This window comes from Uloborus diversus, unplaced genomic scaffold (assembly GCF_026930045.1).
Source record: "Uloborus diversus isolate 005 unplaced genomic scaffold, Udiv.v.3.1 scaffold_14, whole genome shotgun sequence".
Classification (NCBI taxonomy): Eukaryota; Metazoa; Arthropoda; class Arachnida; order Araneae; family Uloboridae; genus Uloborus; species Uloborus diversus.
This window is the reverse complement of record NW_026558098.1, coordinates 3,671,304-3,691,125: the sequence shown is the minus strand read 5'-3', so window position 1 is coordinate 3,691,125 and position 19,822 is coordinate 3,671,304.

Below are 19,822 nucleotides of genomic sequence, written 5' to 3'. Positions count from 1 at the left end.
GAAAAAAGAAATAATACATGCATATTATTTATTTATTCTTATCAATGATTTTGTTTTTAAAAAAAACCTTCAAACAAAATTATAACTTACACCTGAAATGACTTTCCTGGAGTTGAAAGAATAATTTTTGAAAAAAGTGTACTTTGTAGACAAAAAAAAAAAAAAAAAAAGAACAAAGTGAAATTCATTGATAATTAACACAGCAACTCGCAATTTTTGCGGGGATAGAAGTGTCACAAACATAGCTTATATAAATAAATAAAAACCGTCTTTGTGTTGAGAACTAACAGGAAATAACCAATGCTTTGTAGCACAAACATACAGATATTTTGTTCAATAAAAATCCACAAAAAGAAAAGTTGCAAAAAGACTATTATAACATTCCGATCAGAAAATGCACTGAACACAAAAATATACCCGAGAAAACAAAAACCAAAAAAAAAACCACGAAAACAAAACCCAAAAAAAACCACGCTGGAAAACAAAACAAACTGCTGTTGCCAAACGCAAAATTCTAAAACCAACTTCAGAATTCGTTCTCGAAACTCCACCCACTACAGTGACGTCATATTGCTGCGGCCAATGAGAGAAGATGCCTGTTGCAGGATTTAGTGAGTTGTGTTTTTTAATTTGCAAATTCGTTTGCACACGTACTTTCGACGAAAAATCCGAAGTCAGATAGTTTGTTTACTGTTGTTTTAAAGAAATAAATTGGATAAAAAACAGGAATATAGGAAATATAGCACATTTTCCAAAAATATAGGAAATATGGGACGATTTTCATACTTTTTTTGAAAATATAGGAAATATAGGATATATAGGACCACTTCGACCCCTGAAATTCTATAATCTGTTTCGTTTCACCGTATTTTAAGGATAAGTTTTAAAAAATATTTTTAAATACAATAACCCTTTGAATCAAATTTAAACTATATATACGTACATACAATGAGGTTATAAGTTTGACGTGTCTCTGTGTGTGTGTATCCGTCTGTGGCACTCTAGCGCCTAAACGGATCAGGGTTGCCAGACGTCCCGGATTTCAAGGGACAGTCCCGTATTTTGAAAAATTGTCCCGCGTCCCGGGGAACTTCCATACGGGACGGCTCAGGTCCCGTATTCTAGCTAATAACAATATTTTATAATACAAGACAGTATTTTAAGGTAAAAAAAAATAAGTAAAACGAAAAATGTGACTAAACTAATTAGTACCTGTTCCTATCAACTTCGGTCTGCATTGTTGAAAATTTTCCGGAAAATTTACTGTAATTGCTACTGGCATCCATGTTGCCAGTAACTATTACCGTAAAAATCAAATGTTACTGTAAAATTATACGGTTGCCTCGGTAGGCCACAGCAACCAGTTGGCGCTGGGATCGCTTATTTCTCCGGTATAAATTACCGTAAAAATCAGCGATGCTGTAAGTGCGCCATTTTACAGTAACAATTACCAGAAAATCTTCCTGAATTTTTAACAGTGTGTATACTGAACTTCGTTCTATTGCTTGATTTATTCTTTGAGTTAGAGTTCTCCAAAAGTGTACTCACAAATAAACATACTGAGAGGAATCTTTCAAAAGCTATTGAAACATGATTGTTTATCACTCCTTAAAAATACACCATAACCAGTAATTGCCCTCAACCACAAAACTATTCCCCCCCCCCCCCCCCCCCCGTTTCACTCTTAGAAGCCTGTCCCGTATTTACTGTTCTTAAAACTGGCAACCCTGAAACGGATGCACCGATTTTGAAAAACTTTTTTTTGTTCAAAAGGAGAGTTGAGCGAGATTATTTTTAGCTAGGTTGCGTCTTCGGATGATCCTAATTAGCGAAGATATTAATTAAAAACCTCTAAAAGGTTTTTCGCGATTTTGTTAGTGTAAATATATTTAAAAAAATTTTAATTTTGTACCAAAATAAAGATTTTTTTTTCTGCGTCTGATAGAATGTGTTTGGAAATTCGGGGCTTTTTAATTTTTAATTTTAGTTGCTTGTTGACTTACATATTTTAAAGAAAGTTCACACTTTATATTCTTTACTAATAATAAAGCTGAACGTCAGTCAGGATGTCTGTGACGCGCATAGCACCTAGACCGTTCGGCCGATTTTCATGAAATTTGGCACAAAGTTAGTTTGTAGAATGGGGGTGTGCACCTCGAAGCGATTTTTCGAAAATTCGATGTGGTTCTTTTTCTATTCCAATTTTAAGAACAAAAATATCATAAGATGGACGAGAGAAAAACGAAATTATCATTACGTGAAACCGTAACCAAGCCAATTGGCGAGAAAATTCACCATACATTATATGTAAATATACATGTGAACCAAAAGACCTTTTAATTTTCTATTACGGGCAAAGCCGTGCGGGTACAACTAGTATGATATAAAATGGAGTCTTGAACTCAATATGCAAAAACTAAAAGGCAAAGATTAAAGTTTTCGGAATAAAGTGCAAATTGAGTAATATGTACACTGTCAGGGGCGGATCCAGAAATGTTTGTTACGGGGGGGGGGTCAAGTTTCAGTAGCCAGTGAAATGGACGGAAAAAAAAAAGCATAATGTGAACCTTCTTCCAAATATAGTACGTATAGCTATTGCATATCAATTAATATTTTTATGGCATTCTATTAACTTACTTATATATGTATTCTAATAAAAACTATTATCGTGAAAAATGTAAATAAAAATTTATTAGTTGTGTAGTATGCAGTTCATATTTAAATTATAAAAATTTTCAAGTGATGAAATTAGATATCTTTATATTAAATGTTTCCAATGAAAACAAGAAATGCCCAACATTGTTTGTATTAAAATTTTCTACGACAACGTTAAAAGAAGTACAAATACTCAAACTATTTCAGACACGCGTTTCGGAGTTTTCATTATAAAAGGAACTTTTACAATGCAAAAAAAAAAAAATATATTATAATTTGAATTTTTGGCATCTTGAATTCAAATTATGTTTTTCGCAATCACGAGCACGTGTGTGTATGTATGCGCGTGTGTTTGTGTAGGCGCATGTGGGTGTGTTTGTGTAGCCGCATGTGTCAGGAGGCGTGTGTGTGAGTGTATGTACGCATGTGTATGAGTGCTGTGTATGCGCGTGTGCATGTAGGCATTCGTGTGTGTGTAGGCGTTCGTGTGTGTGTGTGTTATGTATGTAAGCATGTGTGTTTGTGTCTGTGTACAGGCATGAGTGTGTGTGTAGGGGTGTGTGTGTGTGTGTGTAGGTGTGTGTGTGCATGCGTGTGTGTAGGATATGTACGTAACCAGAACATCTGCAAGAGGAGCAGCATCGTGAGGCGGCCGGTCGACGGTGATGCTGCAGAGGGTGCTGGCGGGAAAATAAAATCAGCGTAACGCCAAAATCAGTCAAATGAGAACAATAAGCAATTGTGATTGCTTTAAAAAAATGTTAAATTATGGAGAGCATCCATTTAAACCCAAGCTTCGCCTTCTTATGCGTGCTTGTACTCATTTAAAAAATTGTTTTCCATCACAAGGGGGGCAGCTGACTCTTTGACCCTCCCATGAATCCGCTCTTGTACACTGTACATAGATAAAATAAGACTATGGCTAAATAATAGAGAAGTAAAAGTGCACTTTCGTAACAAACTAACTAACACCCCTATAGAGTAATAGACACGTCCATTTCCGCCTATAAACCGGATATTAGCCTTTCCGTGTAATCCATGGTCAGACAGTAGTCCATACTTTTTCGCTCCCTTTGGGAGTTTAATCAGCATGGACGAGCCATAATCGAGCTGAAGCCTATACACCTCATAAATACTCTCAGCTAATTTTAAAACAGGGAGCTAAAAATATTTTTTACAACAGAGAGAAGTCTGAATTCGGACAACTTGTAGCAATTCAGGAAACTTTTTGACAATGATACTTGATATTTCCAAGAAGTGGATAAAAAACACTGAAATACCGAAACGTTACACGGAAATACTCAGTAACGTTTCGGAATTTTTTTACAGTGCATTAAAATTGATAAAAATGAAATGTTAGATACAAATACAAATACAAAAGTGAAGACCAGCAACTGGCTCTGGGCCCAGCTAGACTGGTCCTAGTCCATTTACAATCTCCAGTGAAGATCAATGGCCCTCTTAAAACTGTCTACTCCCTTGCTCATCTTCCGGTAAGCTGTCCCAAGGTTCCACTACCCTGCTATAATAATATTTCCTAATATCCATGTTAGCCTGAGATTTAAATAGCTTGAAACAATGACCCCTCGTCCTGTTTTCAGTGCTAAACTTCAGCCCCGTAACATCTTTCGTTTTAATAAATTTAAACAGCTGAATCATGTCCCCTCGGTCTCTTCCTTGCTCAAGACTGTACATTTTTAGCCTTCTTAGCCAGGAGTCGTAGTCTAAATGAGAAAGTCCACTTATTAGCCTTGTAGCCCGCCTTTGAACCCTTTCCAATACATTAATGTCTTTCTTAAGATAAGGAGACCAAAACTGAACAGCATACTCCAAATGAAGTCTTACCAAACTTCTATATAAGGGCAGAAGAACTTCTTTAGATTTGTTTGAAATAGATCTATTGATAAACCCAAGCATCTTATTGGCTTTGTTACTAGCAATGCTGTACTGTTGGCTAAACTTTAAATCCTGACTTATAAAGACCCCCAGATCAGTAACTCAATATAACGTCAATATAAGTCTGTATATTGTAATAATAATGTAAGAAAATATAGAGTGCTTTGAGGTTGAATTTACTATTTTGAAGACTTTAGTTTGTTATGCCGCAATTGAAAAATAAATTTAAGATTTTAGTGACATATAGAACATTAAACCTTGTCATGTCTGTCACGCCAGTCATGTCTGTACTGTCCGACCACGGATTGTATGAAATTTTCAAACGTCCAGATAAGACGAATCTATCTGAATGGCGGGGGGGGGGGTACAAATTTGATGCCGGTATTCCGCTCATTTGAATGAGACTCTGCTTCTGCAAAAGCTAAAAAATAATAGATTGGTCCACTTCCGGCTGTAAAACGGATGTGTGTCTTTCCACACAATCCGTGGTCAGACTATAACAATAAGTTTTTCAAGCAACTTTGCCTGGATGCTTTGCTTTTGAAGTTATTATTATTGTTATTTAGTTTTGTATTGGTAGTAGCAGTATTTTTTTACTGCCAAACTAAGTAAAAAAGCTTTTGAGAATACGCATGTGATAGACAGTAGATCCTACGTGTGACTACAGCCAAGTTACCATTATTGGGACAGAACCCTAATTGGGCCATTTTCACCAAGTTTGTTTTAACTGCTAGTACACCTGCTTTACTAATGAGCAGGTAGATTTCGATTTCGATTCCGAATCACAACTGACTACAACTGTATTTATCTCGAGGACTGCATACTAAGTGCCTTGCCTCCATTATTTTATATACCGATAGATGGCAGCACCATCACCGGATCGAACAGTTAATGAGAATTTAGAACTAGACTAGGAGCTAATAGCTACCTGGTGCTAGCACCTCCAGAGGTATCGTTTCACTTGGAGGACATCGAGACCACGAGCCTATTTAACGTCGCCCAGTCCCTTTTAATGACGACGGTGGATCTTCGACCATCGAGGTTCGGACTCAGGACCCTCCGGCCCCGAATCCGACACTCTACCGATCGGGCTACCACGGCCCGAGCAGGTAGATGATGTTGCACCATAAATGAATAGTTATATTTTGAAGCTATGGGAGTTAAACATTGCCGCTTTAGTAGTTATATTGGCAAAGTTGAATCAGTTTTCAAACTTCGACAAAATAGGATTTTTACGTACGGAAATAATTTTGATTACCTACGTTCAGGGACTGATTTACGGCAGGGCATTCGGGCACCAAAGGAAATGGGGGCACCAAATTTCTGTCACAATTTTTTTTTAGGGACCAGTGTTCGGGGTCTCTAACTAAAGGAAACAAAAAAAAAATTGTCATTTGACAATTTTTTTTATTGAATGAAAGCATATTAGCTATTGTTGTGGAGAACGATCATTTTCGCTATTGAAGAGAATTAAGTGTCCATTGCGTACTCTCATTTCTGTTGGTAAATTATCTTTATTAGCTTACTATCAATAGAAGTAAGTTTGACCAAAAACTTGATTAGGAGGACATTATAGATGAATTTATTACAAGAAAACAAAGGAGAAAATATATAAAGAATCATTGATGCGCAGAAAGCACATTATGATTTACATTTACCATTTGTATCATAGTTTTTCCATCTGCGACTGTAAAAAATTTTCAAACATGAAAACCATAAAATTATTTTAGATTTATCTATCTATATATATATAAAAATGAATGTTTGTCGGTATGTCATCTATGAACTCAAAAACTCTCAGCAGATTTGGCTGAAACTTTCACCGTTTGTTATTTTTGGTACCGGGAATGTTTATAGACCAGTTGGAAAAAAATCCGATCGATAATTCCTTTTTTATTCCAATTTAAGTCACAATCCATTGGATAAATACGAATTATCGGCTGCAGAAATTAATTCGCGAGAAAGATCTTATTGATAAGAAGTGAGCTGTTGCCATTTTGCTTGAGTTTGAAAAAATATATTCTTTCTTTATTGTTTTATGGCTTTTCATGCAACGGGGGGATTTAAAACTTTTTCTATTTGATATTTTTAGCGATGGATTGATCTTGCAAACTGCGTGAGTACAAAATTTGTGTAGAGTCACGGCTTCACTCGATACCTGGACCAATTATTATGAAGCTATATATGTGTATTTTTCCACGGAGAAGGTGCATAATAGGCTCATTGAAGCCACTCGCCACCAGGTGGCACTGCAGAGTAGCAACTTCTGCCCCGTTCCACCGATTGTCATGAAAATCAGTATAATGATGTATTTTTACTTTCTTCTATATCTAATATATAGAAGAAAGTATTGGATTCGTGCAAATTTTCGAATTTCGAATTTTGACGGATTCGAACGTTTTGAGGTGTGCTGAGTCCATTTCGACCATTTTTGGAAAATGTCTGTCTGTCTGTGTGTGTGTGTGTGTATGTATGTATGTGTGTGTGTGTGTATGTATGTGTGTCACGTCTGTGTGTGACCAGTTTTTTGTGGCCGCTCTACAACAAAAACTACCGCATGAAATCGAACGAAATTTAGTACACATATGTGCCCCTATGTGAACTTGTGCCCATTAGTTTTTGGCGCGAATTCCTCCAAGGGGGGTGGAGCAATGGGACGTTTTTCGAGTTACGCGTGCTTGCTATTCCTCAGGAAGTTACTGGCGGAATCAAACAAAATTTGGTCCATATGTTGGTATTAACAGGAACAGGTGCTGATTCAATTTTGGTGTCAATAACTCAAACGGGGGTTGAGCTGTAGAACGTTTTTTGTCGTCAATTGTGACTGCTGTATCTCAAGAAATAATGAACGGAATGAAAGAAAAATTTATCGGCAAGTAGCCCTTAGTGGGTATAAGAACTGATTTTATTTTTGTGTCAACAGCTAAAAGGGGGGTAGCGCAATCACCCGTTCTTTTTTTTCCATTTTGAGTGCCCTATCTCAAGAAGTAATGCTACGTTCTGGTTGAAATTTGGAATATATGTGAATCCATATGTAAACAGGCTTTGATTCTATTTTGACGCTGATCGCTCCAAGAGGTGTTGATTTTTTTTTTTTTTTTTTTTTGCGAATAAAAATATTTTTATTAATGCAACAATAAAAAAGATAAATCGTAATAGATTGTCGTCTGCGTATTTCTCGTGATTTTAATTGTATGGAAATGATAGGAAATATTATCCATAGACTAATAATAAGAGTAGACCGAGCTATGACAACCCTTTTGCTGCTCATAAACCAAACCATGTGACTGGTGGATATCCTAGCAACAGCGGGCGTTGATCGTAGCAGACGATCAACGCCGGCGAGAAATAAAATAAATGGAATTGATGGAACACGGTATCTTTTATGGAGTCCGATTTGTAAATTAGTTATTCTAAGTTGTAAATATTTTGTTAATATAGTGAGTTTTTCGTTTAGATAGTATTGTGCATTTTCTTTATTTAATTTCAATAACTCTCTAAGAAATTAAAGATGCAAGTGCCCCAAAAGAATCGGCAAACGGTAAGATTTTTACCTACAATTTCAATTTAAGATACCAATTAGTACATTTTTGCGTTTACGCAAAACGTTTACGCCATTATACGTTCACGCCAACGCTGACGTAGCAGTTCCGAATGAAATTAAAGTTACTGAAAACTGTGATAAAAACTAATTACTAATGTCAAAATAATGCATAACTAAACGAAAAACAGTTCAATATCTGCACCTGGAAAAAAAGAATTATAATGAAAACACATTACGTCTTAAGATACATGTGGAGTGCCAAACTATAGATAATGTTGCCATCTAGCAACCATGCCGCCAAAGTTTTCGCCAAGCCTTCCACTAGTCACATGATGTATCCATGAACCAATTTTTTCATCAGCAAGTCTGGGAAAGCTCGGTCTACTCTTATTATTAGTCTATGATATTATCTCAATGATTTAAAATTTTGAACTGTTGCCATCTTATGTTTGTTAACAAATAAAATATTTGTAATTCATTCAAGCAAGGCTTTTAAAATAACTTTCAATTTTCGCTCTTTGCTTTGCTTTTGCAATAATTCAGACATTGGGATAGTCGTCAAGTTTTTGCATGTGTCATTTTGTTTTTGTTGGGAATATTGCTTCCTCGTCAAGCATGGGGAGGGATCAGAAAAAAAGAAAAATATAGAAGAAAGTTTCGTGATGGCCACAACATACTAGTTTTTGTTGGCGTAGCAACGCGCGTCGGGTACAGCTAGTATCAAATAATTTCTTTGCAAAACATCTTAATTATTAACTTTTTTCGTATGAAATCGATATTTTAAAGTTTTCTTTCTATCAAAATAATATCCAACACTTACCTTCATATTTTTCCCGTGGGGGGGGGGGGGCATATTTGTCAGTGCCCCGGTGCACCCAGGTGTGAAAATCGGTCCCTACCTACGTTGACTGAGCAGCATTATGAATTCGAATTTTTTTTAATACTTCGTGGCTATATACTAGTGCATTATTTGTGCTAGGGTGCGAAAATATCATTATCGAAAATATCCGATATTTTCAATTAGCAGAAACTAAAGTCTTCCAAATAGAAAATGCATCCTTAAATCACTCTTGATTTTCTTATATTATAATTACTGTTAAGTATTGTTTAATTCTTTCTTGTCTTTAGTTAAGCCTTGTTCATTTATTTCATGCGCTTTAATTTCTTTCATCTGTTTCGGTGATGAAGATGGCAACGATATAGTGTTCGGAAGATTTTAAGTGGTACTGTGTGTACGAGTTAAATTTGTTGTTGCTCAGCTCTTACTTTATTATTTAAATAAATACAACTTTATTAATTAATCTGTGTGATTAATGAACAATTACAATACGTAGACTTAAAAAATTAAGGCTTCTTTCATTATTTATATCTAATATTTCATTTTAAATTTCTACCAATTTAAATAGAGTTCATTTAGCATTAGCTGTTTTACTCATTTTTCTTGTTAGCTACTTTTACAGTTATATGATTCATTAGAAATGAATAATATACATTAGTCGGCGCACCGTCATAAGACATTTTCTTTTTTCTGAGCAATGTTTAATATTTACCTAGGCATTTCTAATACGAATTTAAATTGTTGCATTACTAACAATTTTATGAACATAAAATACAAGTAAAACAGGAATATTATATTACTTTGTTATATTAATACATCACAGGAATATAGTACATAACTTTTTGGTAATTTTAATAATAAACTAGCTGCGTCGCCCGGCTTTGCACGGTCCACCTCGAAAATATAAGTTATGTCAAGTGACGCGAGTTCAATACTCAGACTTGAACCAAAAAAAAAGGCCAGCGAAATTTTGCGGCAGATTGCGGAAAACTCCCAAAAAGTAAACATTTTAAATCCCCTGTGATTACAGGAAAAGCCTCAAAACAAAAAACAAGAGTTTTACCTGTTCTTATTCGAGAAAAAAAAATGGCAACAGATCTTTCATCTCAACGATTTTCTTCACCGCTATACATTTTAATAAAAGCGTTGTTTGCGGAAAGTTAAGATGAAGCACTGAATAATAATTTGAATGGAGGAAAGCCTTCGAAAAATAGGGATTTGATTTTGAAATCTAAGAGTCATAATTAATAGTTTTTAATTGATATCTCCGCTAATTATTATCAAGGAGATTTTGTTAAATAGCCAAACATGAAGACGGGAAGATGACGAATCCATCGATACCTGGTTCGATGGTCAGTTCACTGTCGTTCGGGAGAAGAAGCTTGGACATAGATAGATAGATAGATAGATACTCAGATTTTATATGTATAAGACTAGCTGCGTGCCCGGCGTTGCACGGGCTACCTAAAAAATGAAAGCCGATAGAAAGATGCGCCAAAGTACATCATTTGTGACGTATAAAGACCACGGCTTGTTTGAAAAATCGGATATTTTAAAAAATTAATTAAAAAATAACTGTTGGGAAAATAAAATTATTTTCTGGGTCCTTGTTTTTTTTTTTTTTTTTTTTTTTTTTATATATATCAATTTCTGTGACTAAAAGTAGTACTCTTGTTTGAATTAAACAATCCCATTATCAAAATCTTCTCACCAAGATTTATATCAGTGGGAAGTGTTTGCCCAAGATTGTTTATATTACACGAAAACAGGAAAATTCACATTCTAAATCAGTACTATGCAAACTAATAATAAATTGCATGTAAATCACTCATTTACTTTACGACGTGAAATAAAACTTAAATGCTTCATTTATTGTATTTGTTATGATTCCCTGAAGTATTTTAGGTCGAATACTCCCGAAAGAAACATTACTTAATTATTTGAATTGAGGAAAGCCTCAAAAAATCACGCACGAAAACAAAGACAATATGAAACGTTAAATTAGCAATCGACGGAAAGTTGAGATGAAGCACTGAAAAATAATTTGAATGGAGAAAAGCCTTCGAAAAATAGGGTTTTGATTTTGAAATCTAAGAGTCATGATTAATAGTTTTTAATTGATAGCTCCGCTAATTATTATCGGAGGATTATGTTAAATAGCTAAACATGAAGACGGGAGGATTACGAATCCATCGATACCTGGTTCGATGGTCAGTTCACTGTCGTTCGGGAGAAGAAGCTTGGACATAGATAGATAGATAGATAGATACTCAGATTTTATATGTATAAGATGATCAATATAACTATGATTAATATACTTTTTTATTGAAAATACTGTAGTTGGAAAAATAAATGTCGAAAATACCAAAATATCGTGATATTTTCAAAAAAAATATCGGATATATGTCGTGATATATATATTGATTGATATATATCGGCGAACCATGATTTGTGCACATTCATTTTCACTTAACTTTACTAAGTCAGTTTCACTTATTTATTTATATATTCAAAAAATCGCAAATACACTTCAAACTTGGGACACAATTCTAAGTTTGGGTATGGTTATATATACTTCAGAGTATAAAAAGTCTACCCTCTTCAATTTCAATACTTGTTGGTGGTGACAAAAACTATCTCTTGGAAAAAGCAACATTTCACAATACGCAATATAGCAAATGTACAATAAGATGATATTTTTGATCATGTCGTCTGGTATGAGAGGCAACAAATATTAGCAATTGTTACTGCTCCCACACTAGTCAATTCCAGGGGGGGGGGGGCCCCAAGTTTTGATTTTTTTTTTTTTTTTTTTTTTTTTTTGAGCAATCACGATTGCTTATTGCTTTCATTTGACTGTTTTGGCGTCCTATCATTTTATTTTCCCACCAGCGCCACCATCCGCACCATCACCGTCGACCGGCTCCTTACGATGCTGCTCTTATAGTGAAAGTCGTCTCCAGGTTGCATCCATGTCCTACACACACGCGCATACATACACAACTACACACACACGCACACCTATACACAACATACACAAACACACACAAACCATACACACACGTATACATACAGACACCTACACATACACACACAAACCATACACACACGTATACATACAGACACCTACACATACACACACATACACATTAATACTACCCACATACACATAACTACCCACACATTTATGCCTGCACACAGGCACAAACACATACGCCTACACACATATACACATAACCCCCCCCCCCCCCACCCCACACAAATTCATGCACACAACTACCCACACACTTATGCCAGCACAGACACAAACACACATGCCTACACACCCATACCCCTACACACAAACACACATACCCCCCACACACAAACACACACGTCTACACACACACACTCGTGATTGCGGAAAACATAATTTGAATTCAAGATGTCAAAATTCAAATTAAATTTTCTTTTTTATTTATTTTTTGTTGATTTTGCGTCTCATATACAAATACAAATGTAACAACCAGCAACAGGCTCTTGGCCCAGCTAGGCTGTTCCTAGTCAATTAATTAGTCACCAATGAAGATCAAAATCCCTCTTAAAGCTATCCACCCCCTTGCTCATGACCACCTCTTCCGGTAATCTCCCTCGTCCTGCTTTCGGTGAAAAATTTATTCCATTAACATCATTCATTTTGATAAATTTAAACAACTGAATCATGCCCCCTCTGATCCTCCTTTGCTCTAGGCTATACATATTAAACCTATTAAGTCTGCTATCATAGTCTACATCTGAAAGTCCCCTTACTAGTCTAGTTACCCTTCTTTGAACCCTTTCCAATACACAAATATCTTTCTTCAGATAAGGCGACCAAAACTGCACATCACACTCCAAATGGGGTGTTGTGAAACTGATCAGAAAAGAACTTTGAACTGTTTTCGATTATTAATTATTCAATTCTTTTATTTATTTTGATTTATGCAAATTTTGATGTAAAGCAATTTATCTGGCAGGTGGCGCCAGATAAAATAATACCTTGTGTTCAATTCATCATCGAAATAGCTTGATTATTTGGGAGAGCAAATTTTCCATTCGATACGAAATAACGACAGTTCAACATTTTAAACTGGTTAGAACTTTAATTAGTATCTGGAACATATGTACATTGAAAAATGTGTAGAAAGGATGGCACATTTCAAAAGGTTGAGCAAAACCGGCTCATTTCAAAACTCAACATCGACGGCTGACGAACATTCGAAAAAGCCACGAGCCTATACAGCAACGCCCTTTTTGTAGGTGCCTGTGTTGCCAACAATCAATGCCGAAACTATCGAGTGATCGTAACACCTTGTGTTGACAGGTCGTCGGCTGCTTTTTTGTATTTGTGGAAGCGCAACTTTGTGCATTGTAGTGTACATGGCAAACATCAATAAAGTTCTATGTAGATATTTTGAGTTAGTTCTTGTACCTATGTGTTCAATCTCACGTCTAAAAATATGGTCAGAATGCAAGCGAGGAGTCTCCTAACATCAGGTCTTACTAAACTCCTATATAAAGGCAGAAGAAGTTTCTTAGATTTGTTTGAAATAGATCTATTGATAAACCCAAGCATTCGGTTGGCTTTGTTGCTTGCAATGCTGCACTGTTGACTAAACTTGAAGTCCTGATTTATTATGATACCCAGATCAATAACATTTTCTGCCTGACTAATGATTGAACCCTGTAAAACGATAACTCGTACGCTTATTTCCATGACCGAAGTGCAGCACTTGACATTTCTCTACATTTACTGCCGCACCTCACTTATCCGCCCACTTAGTAATATAATCTAAATCCTCTTGAAGCTGTTTTGCCTGTTCTTCATTTTCGACAATCCCCATACATTTTACATCATTGGCAAAACAATTCATGCTACCAGAAATATTCTCACTGATGTCATTCATAAAAATAATAAACAAGAGAGGCCCTAAAACTGAACCCTGAGGAACCCCGCTTAAAATATCACTACATTTAGAATGATTTCCCCTCACAGCTAAGCTTTATTTCCTTCCAGGCAGCCAATTTCTAACCCAAAGTAAAGTTTTTCCTCCTATTCCTATATCAGCTAATTTACTGAGAAGAGCAACAGGCGGTACCTTATCAAAAGCTTTTTTAAAATCAATATAAACAACATCCACACTTTTTGTTCATAGGCGGATTTAGGACTGAGTTCCTGGGGGGGCAGGATTTTTTTTAGCAATATTTTTATTGCACCCCCCCCCTTCCATGTTTTTGTCTTTTTCCTGTGATGCATAAGTCCATGCCTTACTTTTTTGTGTGTCGTTTTGATTAATGTGTGTTTTCATGCTGTCCTTTTTGAACTGACCTTAAGAGAGGGAGCCGGTATCAAGAGAATATGCAGGGCTCCCTTTTAAGTGGGAAATAAAATATCTCCAATTTTAGGGGGCCGGGGGGTTTTCCTCCGCAGGAAATTTTGTAAAATGGATATAAAATTCTGCATTTTGAAGCCTTATAGAGGTTAATTGGATAGACATAGAAATTGATAACTAGATTATACAGTAGTACAGTTTAGTTCAAACTTTGTAAGAAACAGCCATTTTAAGCTTGAAAGATAAAATAAACTATAGATTTCTCATTACAACAACCTTTTTTTAATTATAAGTAGAGTGCAGAAAACGAAAAGGAATGAGGTAGTGTATCATTTTTTTTTCCTGGCTAAAAAGATTAACAATCTGCAGTAGAAGTAATTGGAGCCCATTTTGCTTAGGATGTTCAAAGTCTTATCTAATTATTTTCAAGGACTCTAGAATAAATAAAATAAATAAAATTATTTAACGCACTTCATTTGTACTTTTCAGTCTCTGATATTTTAGTACTTGATTGTAAATTTTTACAGTCCTGTTCTAACTTTGAGAAATAGCTATTTTAAATTTAAAAGAGAAAAGTAACCATAGATTTCTTATGACAGCAACTTTTCTTCAGTTGCAAGTGGGGCAGGCAGAAAACGAAAAGAAATAGAAGTAGTGTATTGTGTATTTTTTTCCGTGCTAAACAGTATGCAGAAGAAGTAAGATAAAAGCAATCAATACAAAAGAATTTCCAAATTACTGCACTCGGGATTGAATAACTAGCAAGATATGAAACATATGAGTCACAAAAATTTATTTCAAATAATGTTACAAACGTGAGAACCATGATTTTTACATTTTTAATACAGGATGTGGCAAGGAGCTGAATTTGACATGTTTTGGCATTCCTCCCCCTCTACCATTTGTTAGACATTTTAAAATTTAAGGTTTGTAGTCACACGTTTTGAAATATTCAAGGTTTTCAAGCACTTAAAAATGAAATTAATTTTTTCAAGCAATTTCTATTTTTTAAGGAATGAATCATGAATTTTTTTTGGGAGTTAGGGACCCACTTCAAAGTAGGGGCCCTAAGCAATAGCTTGTTTACCTTATAGGCAAATTTAGCCCTGTTTGTAATTCACTCTTACCTGCAAATTTTTGCTTCATTTTTTGTAATTTTTACGAAAATTCGTCAGTTTTTACGGTTGAAGGATTTTTACGATTTTACCAATCTTTGTTAGGTTTTTATAGACTTTTATAAAATTTCAGCAAATTTTTCCAAAACTTTTGATGACTCAATTATTTAGATTTCAATAATGGCAAGGACTGACTCACTTATAGACTCAGATGATTATTACTAACCTTACTTTTTAAACAGTATTTATAAAATAAGTAAAATTGTACTCTCTCTCCAAGTAAAAAGATTCAGTTAATCAGAACACTCAGATAACTGAAATTTATCCAGTTTGCGATAGTATTTATTCTCTCTCTCTCTTAAAAGAGAGAGAGATATTCTCTCTCTCTCTTAAAAGAGAGAGAGAGAGAAGGAAAAAAACTATGCTTTTTAGAATTTCTTAAAGGGCCAATTAATCTACTAAAAACATAAATATTATACACAAATATACTTGAAATGTGGACACAAATCATAACGAGTAGATCGTTCTGTTAGTGAGAATGGGGGCGAGGGGAGTTCCCCCCCTTTGCTTTAAGTTCTAATTTGTCAAAATAATCGCCAATTATTATAAGTGTTGCAACTTAGTGTAAAGCTCGTTTAGCCTATATCTTCATTCATATACTTGCCCAAATTGTTTTCAGTCCAAAATAGTGAATTTAGACACGTTTTTAGCACCCCAGTGACAGCTGTTTTATTTGTATTTAATGTTCTTTTTTTTTCCTTTTCTCCCATCAGAAAAGGACATTCGCTTTTCTCTTCATTTTCATTAAACTATTCAAAAAAGAAAAAGTCATGATTTTTTTTGTTTTAAGATTTTGGAAGATATGTTGTTACTATGTAAAGTCCTCCCAAAACTGGGGGGCATTGCCCCCTATGCCCCCCTTTATAAATCCACCCATACCCTTCTGAAATATTCAAAAAAGAAATTTTTTTTTTTAATTTTTGGAAACTGTGTTGTTACTACATAAAGTCCTTCCAAAACTGGGGGGGCATTGCCCCCCTCTGCCCCCCCATAAATCCGCCCATGTTTTTGTTATCTGAAGTCAAGGTAATCTTGTCGTAGAAATGCAATAAATTAGTAGCACACGATTTACCTTTCCTGAACTCATACTGCATGACATACATATGACATAATACATCACTATTTGATCATCTATAATCCTTAGGTTATAGTGAAAAATAAAGAGAGTGATATGTTAAGAATAAATAGTCAAGTTTATATAAAAATGCACACGCGTCATGTATGTCACGCTGATAAATATTTAATATTATTTTACTGATTACAAAGCTCTGAATATTTATCTTTCTGCTTCACACATCCAAGTCTAACTTTGATTCCCCCCAAAAAAATTTAGACTTGACATGCATACCAATTAAGAGCAAATGGTAATAACATATGGTCACTCAAAATCTATGTCGCAACTTTGTCACGTCTGTCACAGCAGGTTTTAGCTCAATAAATTTTAAATATTTTTTTTATTGAATCAAAATTTTAGTGCTTATTACAACTGAGGTCAATATTCACATCACCCCATGGCAAGTCTTTCCTAATCAATTTGAAAATCAACAAAAAAAAGTTGTCTTATGTCATGTCCGTCACACATGGAGTTCACCAGATGTGGTTTTTTAATAGTATGGACTTGCATGTGCTTCTTCCAGTAGGAAGGTTGAGGAAATATGCACGGGAGTGAGTTCACCAGATATGATTTTTCACCAGTATGGGCTTGCATCTGCTTCTTCCAGTAGGAAGGTTGAGGAAATACAGTAAGCGCCACTTAATGTGATCACTTTGGGACAAATACAATTTGATAATATAATAACCGACTGATAACAATAACCGAAAAGAATACAGGGGACACAGAGTTGTTGTTTTTTTTTTTTTTTTTTTTTGAATTAAGAATATTTTATTTTTGTAATCGTAAATTAAAATTACAACGACTCAGCTAAACACGATTTTAAATTATAAATTACTAAATTAGCAGAATGCAAATATCTTAATCATAAAAGGGAAAACTAAAATATGCAATTTTGAAACACATGGTAATAGGTGATATAAAATATGACCATTTACTCGCGCATACTCTTCTCTTCCCTTACATTTGTAGACCATAGTTTCAAAGCAGATTCAATTACCAGCATGGTTTCACTTGTATAAGTTTTCATTTAGCTTATCGCTTTGTTTCCAATCTCTTCTGGATTCTTTAGGAACTTACAAAATAATGTCTGAGAAATTTTTAGCTCTGCTGCATTTCTTTGACTCAGCATGGGTAAATTGTCGAAGCGTTTTAAAATGTTAATTTTCTCCCTGACAGTTAAATCACGGCGCTCTTCCTTTTGGAATCTACATTAATTCTAAGTGGGAGGAGCTTGCCACCTGCAACCATGCAAATTTGAAAACAATTTGGACAATTTGAAAGTTTATGAAAAAACGATAACAATAAAAGAAGACACTGATTACAATATCCGACTTTTTTAACACGTGTTAGTATACAAGTGTCTCTGGACTTCGTGATTCTGATAACATTAAGCGAATGAAAACATTAACCGTGATCACATTAAGAGGCACCTACTGTACTTTTGGATAACGCTCACACGAAAACAGAAGTATGAAGCAGGGTTTCCGCTACGGTCGCATTTTTCGCATAATGCGAAAACACTATCTGAATTGCGAAAATAAAGCAATGCCTTCTCGATTTTTTGCTCAAATAAAAATTAAATTAGTTTTTTAAATAAAGAAGAAATGTATGATCCTAGAGAGGAAGCGTGCATGGCGATAATCAACTTAATCTTTTTTAAATCTTAGCTAAGATGTTTAAACTACAATTAAGTTCAATAACTATTAGTCTTATCCAGCATTATGTCCCCCCAAAAACTGCTTTATTAGGAGGAGGAGACTGCAACGTTCTAAACACCAATCATGTTTTCTTTTTTTATTTTATGTTTTAAAACAATTGCTGTTGTACTTATTTCTTCAAGGATGTCACAAATGAAATACGAATTTTATTTTCAACTGAAGATGAAACACACTGAGGCATATGTAAATATATGAGAATGTGTAACATTTTAGCATTTTGCTAACATTTTTCCATCAGTTTTAGCTTTTATGCTAAAAAACTTTTGAACTCAGCTTAAACCCTGGTATGAAGTCTCACATGGGTCCTTAAGTTTGAAGCGTAAGGAAATGATTTCGAACAAAGTTCACAAGAATAGGGTGCTTCACCAGTATGTCTCCTCAAATGTATTTTTAAACTTGAGCGGCTCGGGAAAGTCTTCGAACAGAACTCGCACGCAAATGGCCTTTCACCGGTATGAGTCCTCACATGACTCTTCAGGTGAGCAGCTTGAGAAAATACTTTCGGGCAACGTCCACAAGGATATGGCTTTTCACCAGAATGGGTCCGCGTATGCCTCTTGAGGTCTGCAGCTTGAGAAAATACCTTTGGACACTGTTCACACGAAAACAGCTTCTCACCGGTATGGCGTCTCTCGTGTTGCCTTATGCTCGAAACGCCAGAAAATGTCATCGAACAAAATCGACACGAGTACTGATTTTCGGCAGTGTGGATTTTCACATGTGTCTTTAAATGCGAAGCAAAAACGAACGCCTTTGAACAATGCTCACACGAATACCGTTTTTCTTCAATGTGGCCTCTCATATGCACTCTAAGGCTGGCAGTCGAAGAAAACGATTTTGAGCAATGCTCACACGAATGCGGTTTTTCTTCAGTGTGGCCTCTCATATGCACTCTAAGGCTGGCAGTCGAAGAAAACGATTTTGAACAATGCTCACACGAATGCAGTTTTTCTTTAGTGTGGCCTCTCATATGCACTCTAAGGCTGGCAGTCGAAGAAAACGATTTTGAACAATGCTCACACGAATGCAGTTTTTCTTCAGTGTGGCCTCTCATATGCACTCTAAGGCTGGCAGTCGAAGAAAACGATTTTGAGCAATGCTCACACGAATGCAGTTTTTCTTCAGTGTGGCCTCTCATATGCACTCTAAGGCTGGCAGTCGAAGAAAACGATTTTGAACAATGCTCACACGAATGCAGTTTTTCTTCAGTGTGGCCTCTCATATGCACTCTAAGGCTGGCAGTCGAAGAAAACGATTTTGAGCAATGCTCACACGAATACAGTTTTTCCCTTTCATGATCACTTGAATGAATTTTTAAGTCGAGAGATTCGGTAAATTTCTTTGAGCAGCTTTCACCTGAAAATTGTTTATCATCCGTATGGTCTCTTTCAAGAGCCTCTAAGTCTGAAAACGAGCAGGCATCAAGTGGTTGTGGTTTTTCCTCAGCGTTGGCAACCACCTGCTTCTTCAAGTTTAAAACACCAGTTTTTTTACCAGTATGTACTTTCAAATGGTTCTTCAAATCACAATT